Raw genomic sequence first — 9,173 nt, 5'->3', positions numbered from 1 at the left:
GGACTCAAGCGATCTCCTAGCCTTGGCCTCCCAAAGTGCAAGGATTACAAGCGTGAGTGGCGGTGCCCAGCGAATTTTTGTATTTTTAGTAGAGACGGGGTTGCACCATGTTGGCCAGGCTGCTCTGGAACTCCTGACCTCAGGTGATCCGCCGGACACAGCCTCCCAAAGTGCTGGGTTTACAGGCGTGAGTCACCGTGCCCGACCGAAAAACCTAACTTCTGGGAAAAAAAGAAAATACATTCAAAGGGCACACATAAAATATCCCCACAGTTCGAAGAGTAATACAATAAATGCTCAGGTACCCACCCCCTCCGTCTACGTGGGCGGTGCAGGGCTCAGTGGTGGGGAGGGGCGTGGCGGATGTGAAAGCCCGATTGCTCGGAAGATTTTCACTTCTCTGTGCTCCCGGGATCTGTCTCAGCCTCAAATCTGAGCTGTAAATCGTCGCTGGGGAAAACCTCCGGGCTGCGTATTTGTTTTTGGCTTTCCGGAGGGCGGGGCAGTCAAGCCGCCATTTTAAAACCGGAAGTCCTTTCTCCCTGAATCATCTGGCTCAGCCATAAGTTAGAAGATGGAGGCGCTCACTGGGTTCACACCTGGAATCCCAGCGATGTGGGATACTCAGGCGGGAAGATCGCCTGAAGGCAGGAGTTCGAAACCAGCCTCGGCAACATGGAGAGACACCCTCCACCCCCCGCCCGCCACCACACCCCGTCTCTACAAAAAATACAAGAACTAGTCGGATGGTGGCGCGCGTCTGTAATCCCAGCTACTCGGGAGGCTGAGATGGGAGTATCACTTGAGCCCAGGAGTTCCAGACCAGCCCGAACAACATAGCGAGACCTCACCTCTACAAAAACAATTTTTTTTGAGACGAGTTCACACTCCGTCACCCAGGCTGGAATGCAGTGGCGTGATCTCAGCTCACTGCACCCTCCACCTTGCGGGCCCAAATTATCTTCCTTCCTCCCGAGCAGCTGGGATCACAGGTGTGGGCAGCCACGCCTGGCTAATTTTTAAGTTTTGGGTTGTTGTTGTTGTTGGGATGATGATGATTATTATTTTTTTTTTTGGTAGAGATGGGGTTTTGCCATGTTGCCCAAGCTGGTCTTTGTAGTCCTGGACTCAAGCGATCTCCTAGCCTTGGCCTCCCAAAGTGCAAGGATTACAAGCGTGAGTGGCGGTGCCCAGCGAATTTTTGTATTTTTAGTAGAGACGGGGTTGCACCATGCTGGCCAGGCTGCTCTGGAACTCCTGACCTCAGGTGATCCGCCGGACACAGCCTCCCAAAGTGCTGGGTTTATAGGCGTGAGTCACCGTGCCCGACCGAAAAACCTAACTTTTGGGGAAAAAAAATACATTCAAAGGAGTACACATAAAATATCCCCACAGTTCGAAGAGTAATACAATAAATGCTCAGGTACCCACCCCCTCCGTCTACCTGGGCTCCCGGGAAGGTTGCCTAGGGGTTGGAGCCCAAGCACCTGGGGACCGGCCTCCTCCAGCAAGGCGCTGCTGAGTACCCGCTCTGATTGGCTACAGAGCAGTTTCCAGGGCCGGGGATGGCGGTCCGGCCACCGCCCCCTTTGTCTCCGCCAGTCCTGTGGGGATGTGGTTCCCCTCAGCAGGCACCGCGTTTTCCATGGCTGAGGCAAGGACAGGCCTCCTGCCAGGAAATCCAACATGGTGGGAAACCTGGTTGACACTTGAGCCTCACTTTTCCCACCACTGAACCCGCGCACGGAGGGAAAGTTGCCCCGCGCCTGGTGTGGGGCTCAGTGGTGGGGCGGGGCGCGGCGGATGTGGAAGGCTGATTTTCCTACCGCCTACTCAGAAGATTTTCACTTCTTCGTGCTCCCCGGATCTGTCTCATCCTCAAATCTGAGCTCCAGGTTGTCGCCGGGGAAAATCTCAGGGCTGCATATTTGTTTTTGGCTTTCTGGAGGGCGGGGAAGTCAAGCCGCCATTTTTTTTTTTTTTTTTTTTTTTTGAGACGGAGTCTCTAGCCCAGGCTGAAGTACAGTGACGGCGTCTCGGGCTCACTGCAAGCTCCGCCTCCCAGGTTCACGCCATTCTTCTGCCCCAGCCTCCCGAGTAGCTGGGACTACAGGCGCCCACCTCCACGCCTGGCTAATTTTTTATATTTCTTTTAGTAGACATGAGGGTTCACCGTGTTAGCCAGGATGGTCTTGATCTGCTGACCTTGTGATCTGCCCTCCTTGGCCTCCCAAAGTGCTGGGATTACAGGCGTCAGCCACTGCGCCCGGCCCAAGCCGCCATTTTAAAACCGGAAGTCTCCTTTCTCCCTGAATCATCTGGCTCAGCCAGAAGTTAGAAGATGGAGGCGCTCACAGGGTTCCTGCCTGGAATCCCAGCAATGTGGGAGGCCTAGGAGGGAGGATCGCTTGAAGGCAGGAGTTCGAGACCAGCCTGGTGAACGTGGAGCGACCCCTCCTCCAGGGCCCCCTCCTACTCGGGAGGCTGAGATGGGAGTATCGCTGGAGCCCGGGGGGTCGAAGCTGCAGTGAGCAGTGATTGCGCCACTGCACTCTAGTCTGGGTGGCAGAGAGGGACCTTGTCTCACCAGAAAAAGAAAAAAAAAAAGTATGTGAGAATATTTATTACATGTATTTATCTATAGGAAACAATAAGAATGGCAAAGCTGGTTTAGGAGCCGATGTGAGTCTCCTAGAAACTTGTCTTTCCCAAAGCGGATTCAGAGGAAATCCACTTGTGAAAAAGGGATTACCTGGTCAAACAAGTTAAGAAGAACCGTGTATGTTCTGTTGTCTACACCTCTCATGCAAATATAGGAGACACATTAACGTATTAGGAAAAAGAAACATTCTGCAGTCAACTTTTAAATGTTGTGTAACTCTGGATTTCCCTAACATATTTGACCACCAAAAATTTTCTTTTCACAAGGCCTGTCACCAGAATGCAACTTGTATTGTTCCTCCGGGGAAATGCTAGTGCCTGGCTCAAGGTAGGCACTCACCAATGACCCTGGCATGCATGAATGGTTTTCTGACCAGTGATGCTCGTGACAGCGCACTCTGAATGGTAAAGTAGCTCTAGACCCCTGAGAAAAGTTGTGGCTCTGGAGGGAAAAGGAATGAGGACAAAACAACAGCCACTGTAGTCAGAGAGAGGGGCAGAGGGGGAAAACCAACACAAGATCGGCAAATTTGCTTTGCGGGTACAAGGAGGCATCATTCTAATGTTTGCAATATTATCCTAATGTTTCAGGTGGTGCTTTCCAGGAGCAAAGGAATGTCTTGAATTATGAAAAATAAAACATAAGATCTTATTTCACTTGTGTTTTAACCAACAAGAGTCTCATTAACAATTAAATTAACTGGCCGGGCGCGGTGGCTCAAGCCTGTAATCCCAGCACTTTGGGAGGCCGAGACGGGCGGATCACGAGGTCAGGAGATCGAGACCATCCTGACTAACATGGTGAAACCCCATCTCTACTAAAAAATACAAAAAACTAGCCGGGCGTGGTGGCGGGCGCCTGTAGTCCCAGCTACTCGGGAGGCTGAGGCAGGAGAATGGCGTCAACCCGGGAGGCGGAGCTTGCAGTGAGCTGAGATCCGGCCACTGCACTCCAGCCTGAACGGCAGAGCGAGACTCCGTCTCAAAAAAAAAAAAAAAAAAAACAATTAAATTAACAATTATTTTTAAAATGTTACTGTTCCAATAGCAGTTTAAGAATACAAGCTATTGAGCAAAATGTGTAAACACATTGTGAAGCTGCTTCCTAACCTGCTGGACATGGCCAGGGAACATATACACAAACATTGTCATCACAAAAACCTACACTTAACAAGATTAGAGCAAGGACAATTAAAACTGATACTGTTAGGCCAAGTGCAGTGGCTCATGCCTATAATCCTAGCACTTTGGGAGGCCGAGGTGGGCGGCTCGTGAGATCAGGAGACCATCCTGGCTAACACTGTGAAACCCCGTCTCTACTAAAAAATACAAAACATTAGCTAGGCATGGTGGCACACACCTGTAGTCCTAGCTACTCAGGAGGCTGAGGCAGGAGAATCACTTGAACTCGGGAGGTGGAGGTTGCACCACTGAACTCCAGCCTGGGAGACAGAGCGAGACTCCATCTCAAAAAAAAAAAAAAAAAAAAAAAAAAGATACTGTCAGGGCTAGGCGCAGTGGCTTATGTCTGGAATCCCAGCACTTTAGGAGGCCAAGGCAGGCAGATCCACTTGAGTTCATGAGTTCAAGACCAACCTGGCCAACATGGTGAAACCCTGTCTCTACTGAAAATACAAAAATTAGCTGGACGTGGTGACGCACGCCTGTAATCCCAGCTACTCCGGAGGTTGAGGCACGAGAATCTCTTGAACCTGCGAGGCAGAGGTTGCAGTGAGCTGAGATCGTGCCACTGCACTCTAGCTTGAGCAACAGAGCGAGACTCTGTCTCAAAAAAAAAAATACTAGCGGTCCAGAGAGGTGGCTCACCTGTAATCCCAGTGCTCTGGGAGGCCGAGGCATGTGGATTGTTTTGGTCCAGGAGTTCGAGACCAGCTTGGGTAACATAGCAAGACCACACCTCTACAAAAAATACAAAAATTAGCCTGGTGTGGTGGTGCATGCCTGTCGTACCAGCTACTTGGGAGGCCGTGGGAGGATTGCTTGAGCCTGGGAGATTGAGGCTGCAGTGAGGGATGATTGTGCCACTGCACTCCAGCCTGGGCTTTTAACAGAGCAAGATCCTATCTCAAAAACAAACACACAAAAAATAAAAATGATACTGTCCAGTTCCTGTGGGACTTACAGCCTAAGATGATACACCACCAGAGAGCCAAACAGAAAACGGACTGGTTTTGAGAAAAGTGGACATCCATTTTAGGGCAAAATACTATCCATTGCAATAATCAGTTAATGTTTTCTGTGTAATAAACTCTTATATGAGTGTATAGTTTAAGCCAGCAGTATTTTCCCCAGAGTGTCACAATGCTAACTGAACAAATCCAACAGCAACAATAGTAAGTAATAATAAAGTCAGATTGGCTGGGCATGGTGGCTCACACCTGTAATGCCAACACTTTGTGGCTGAGGTGGGAGGAATGCTTAAGGCCAGGAGTTCAAGACCAGCCTGGACAACACAGTGAGACCCCCCCATCTCTACAAAACAATTTTTTAAAATTAGCCAAGCATGAGCCAGACACGGTGGCTCACGCCTGTAACCCCAGCACTTTGGGAGGCCAAGGCAGGTGGATCACAAGGTCAGGAGATGGAGACCACCCTGGCCAACATGGTGAAACCCCGTCTCTACTGAAAATACAAAAATTAGCTGGGCATGGTAGCACGTGCCTGTAATCCCAGCCTCTCAGGAGGCTGAAGCAGGAGAATTGCTTCAACCAGGGAGTCAGAGGTTGCAGTAAGCCAAGATCGCACCACTGCACTCCAGCCTGGCAACAGAGCAAGACTCCATCTCAAAAAAAAGAAAAAGAAAAAAAAAAAATTAGCCAAGTGTGGTGGTGTGCACCTGTAGGCTTAGCTACTCAGAAGGGTGAGGGAGGAGAATCACTTGAGCCTAGGAGTCTGAGGCTGCAGTGAGCTATGATTGTATCACTGTACTGCAGCAGAGGTGACAGAGAGACCCTGTCTCAAAAAAAAAAAAAAAAAAAAAAAAAAAGCCGGATTTGTACTCCATGAGCTCCTTTGAATTTGATGCTTATTTGTGATTTCCCCTTGCATCATGACAAATCCACTGCCCATGGCCATTACTCTTGACTTTGTGAAGTGTGGAATTAGGAGCCTAGACTGTAGCCTCCTGGGAACCCTCATGTGTCTCAGCAATGACCAGATAAAAATGCTTATCAGCAGAAACACAAAGTGTCAGGGGCCCTCAGCACCCTCAATGCCATCCAGGGATTCTGAGACCACAGGTTAAGGAACCCTGATCTACCAATGGCATGTTTTGCAGAAATAGAAAAAATCATCTTCAAATTCATATAGAATCTAAGAAGACCCCAAATAGTAAAAAAAAAAAAAATCTGAGACAGAAGAACAAAGCTAGAGGCCTCCTAATTCTGGATTTCAAAACATGACAAAGCTATAGTAAACAAAATAGTATGGTGCTGGCATAAAGATAGTCATATAGACCAATGGAACAAAATAGGGAGCCCAGAAATAAGCCCACACATATATGGTCAAACGATATTCAGCAAAGATGCCAAGACTACACGATGGGGAAAGGGGAGTCTTTTCAACAAATGGTGCTGAGAAACAACATCCACATGTAAAAGAATGTAGATGGGCCAGGTGCGGTGGCTCAAGCCTGTAATCCCAGCACTTTGGGAGGCCGAGACGGGCGGATCACGAGGTCAGGAGATCGAGACCATCCTGGCTAACACGGTGAAACCCTGTCTCTACTAAAAAATACAAAAAATTAGCCGGGCGAGGTGGCGGGCGCCTGTAGTCCCAGCTACTCGGGAGGCTGAGGCAGGAGAATGGCATGAACCCAGGAGGCGGAGCTTGCAGTGAGCCGAGATCACACCACTGCACTCCAGCCCGGGCGACAGAGCGAGACTCCGTCTCAAAAAAAAAAAAAAAAAAAAAGAATGTAGATGGACTCTTACCTATGTCATATACAAAAATTAACTCAAAATGGATTAAAGCCCTAAACATAAGATCTTAAACTATAAAACTATAAGAAGAAAATGTAGGGGGAAGGCTTCATGACATTGGAATGGGCACTGGTTTCTTAGATGTAACACCAAAAGCACGGGCAACAAAAGTAAAAATGAGACTACATCAAACTTAAAGACCTCTGCACAGCAAAAGAAACAATAGTGTGAAGCAGCAACCTATGGAATGGGAGAAAATATTTGCAAAGCATATATCTGATAATGGGTTAATACCCAGAATATATAAAGAATTTCTACAATTCAGTAGCAAACAAACAAACAAAAAACCCTGATTAAAAAGTGGGCAAAGGTCTTGAATAGACATTTCGCCAAAGGAGATATACAAATGGTCTACAAGCCTATAAAAGGCTAATTAGGGAAATGCAAATCATAAGCCACAGTGAATTATCACCTCATATCCATTAGGATGGCCACTATAAAAAACAAAACAAAACCGAAAAACAATGTTAGTCAGGGACAGTGGCACATGCCTGTAGTTCCAGCTACTCAGGAGGCTGAGGCAGGAGGTTTGCTTGAGCCCAGGAATGTGAGTCAAGCCTGAGCAACCTAAGGAAACCTCATCACAAACAAGTGTTGATGAGAATGTAGAGAAATTGAAAACCTTGCACACTGTTGGTAGGATTGTAAATAGTGCATCTATTATGGAAAACACTATGGAGGTTCCTCAAAAACTTAAAAATAGAGCTACCATATGATCCAATAATCCCACTTCTGGGAATATATCCAAAAGACTTGAAATAAAGATCTCAAAGAAATATTTGCATGCCCACATTCATTGCCGCATTATTCGCAATAACCAAGATGTGAAAACAACCTAATGTCCATTGTTGGATGAAAGAAAGAAAATGTGGTGTAATAATGGAATATTATTCAGCCTTAGAAAGAAGGAAATTCAGGTACGTATTACAACATGGATGAACCTTGAGGATATTATGCTAAGCAAAATAAGCCAGTCAAAAAGGACAAATACTGTATGATTCCACTTAGATGAGGTATCTAAAGTAATCACACTCATAGAAACAGAAAGTAGAGTGGTGGTTGCCAGGGGATGGTGGGGAGGGAAGGGAAATGGGGAATTGTTCAATGGGAATAGGGTTTCGGTCATGCAAAATGAAAAGGTTATGGAGCTCTACTGTACAACAGTGTGTATGTAGTTAATACTGTGCTGTACATTTTTAAAATTTTTTTTTTTTTTTTTAGACAGAGTCTCGCTCTGTTGCCCAGGCTGGAGTGCAATGGCCGGATCTCAGCTCACTGCAAGCTCCGCCTCTGGGGTTTACGCCATTCTTCTGCCTCAGCCTCCCAAGTAGCTGGGACTACAGGTGCCCGCCATCTCACCCGGCTAGTTTTTTGTATTTTTTAGTAGAGACGGGATTTCACCGTGTTAGCCAGGATGGTCTCGATCTCTTGACCTCGTGATCCGCCCGTCTCGGCCTCCCAAAGTGCTGGGATTACAGGCTTCAGCCACCGCACCTGGCCATAAATTGTTAAGAGGGTAAATTGATGTTACATGTTTTTTTAATCACAGAACAAAAACAAAACCGTGGTCTAGAAACATCCTTTCTTTCTTTGCTACGTCTACTGTGAGAATGAAGACCATTTTCAGCAATCAGACTATCGACATTCCAGAAAATGTCGACATTACTCTAAAGGGACACACAGTTGTCGTGAAAGGCCCCAGAGCAACCCTGTGGAGGAACTTCAATCACATCAATGTAGAACTCAGTCTTCTCGGAAAGAAAAAAAAAAAAAAAAAAGAGGCTCTGGGTTGACAAATGGTGTGGTAACAGAAAGGAACTGGTTACCATTCGGACTATTTGTAGTCATGTACAGAACATGACCAAGGGTATTACACTGGGCTTCTGTTACAAGATGAGGTCTGTGTATGTTCACTTCCCCATCAACATCATTATCCAGGAGAATGGGTCTCTTGTTGAAATCCTAAATTTCTTGGGTGAAAAATACATCTGCAGGGTTCAGATGAGACCAGGTGTTGCTTGTTCAGTATCTCAAGCCCAGAAAGATAAATTAATCCTTGAAGGAAACGACACTCAGCTTGTTTCAAATTCAGCAAGCCACAACAGTTAAAAACAACGATATCAGGAAGTTTTTGGATGGCATCTATGTCTCTGAAAAACTAACTGTTCAGCAGGCTGATGACTGAGATCTAAGAGTTGTCCAGCTACAGAAACAAGATACCGGATGGCTGCTAAAACTTACTTGTGATATTTAAATGATGCAATAAAAGACCTATTGATTTGGGGGGGCGGGGGAAAGAAGCATCCTTTAATGCTGTTCTGGGTGATGTTCCTCAAGCTGTATCCTCTAGCCAGGTCCTGGAAGACTTATTTTCCAGGTTTCTTCTAGAAAAGGAATGTAAAACTGAACTTTCTAGACACTTCAAGAACTGGAATGATAGAAGAGAAACCACCCGATATCAAGGAGTCAGGTGTGGTGATACAGGGACTTGTATTTTTGAGTAAGGACACG

At 46.8% G+C, this 9,173-nt stretch overlaps 1 pseudogene; it reads left to right on the top strand.

Moving 5' to 3' along the window:
• Positions 1-8,272: 8,272 nt before the first annotated feature.
• Positions 8,273-8,847, top strand: LOC703232 (large ribosomal subunit protein uL6 pseudogene; annotated as a pseudogene).
• The last annotated feature ends 326 nt before the right edge of the window (positions 8,848-9,173 follow it).

This window comes from Macaca mulatta, chromosome 7 (assembly GCF_049350105.2).
Source record: "Macaca mulatta isolate MMU2019108-1 chromosome 7, T2T-MMU8v2.0, whole genome shotgun sequence".
Classification (NCBI taxonomy): Eukaryota; Metazoa; Chordata; class Mammalia; order Primates; family Cercopithecidae; genus Macaca; species Macaca mulatta.
The sequence above is the reverse complement of the archived record's forward strand: the minus strand, read 5'-3'. Positions and strand labels throughout refer to the sequence as shown.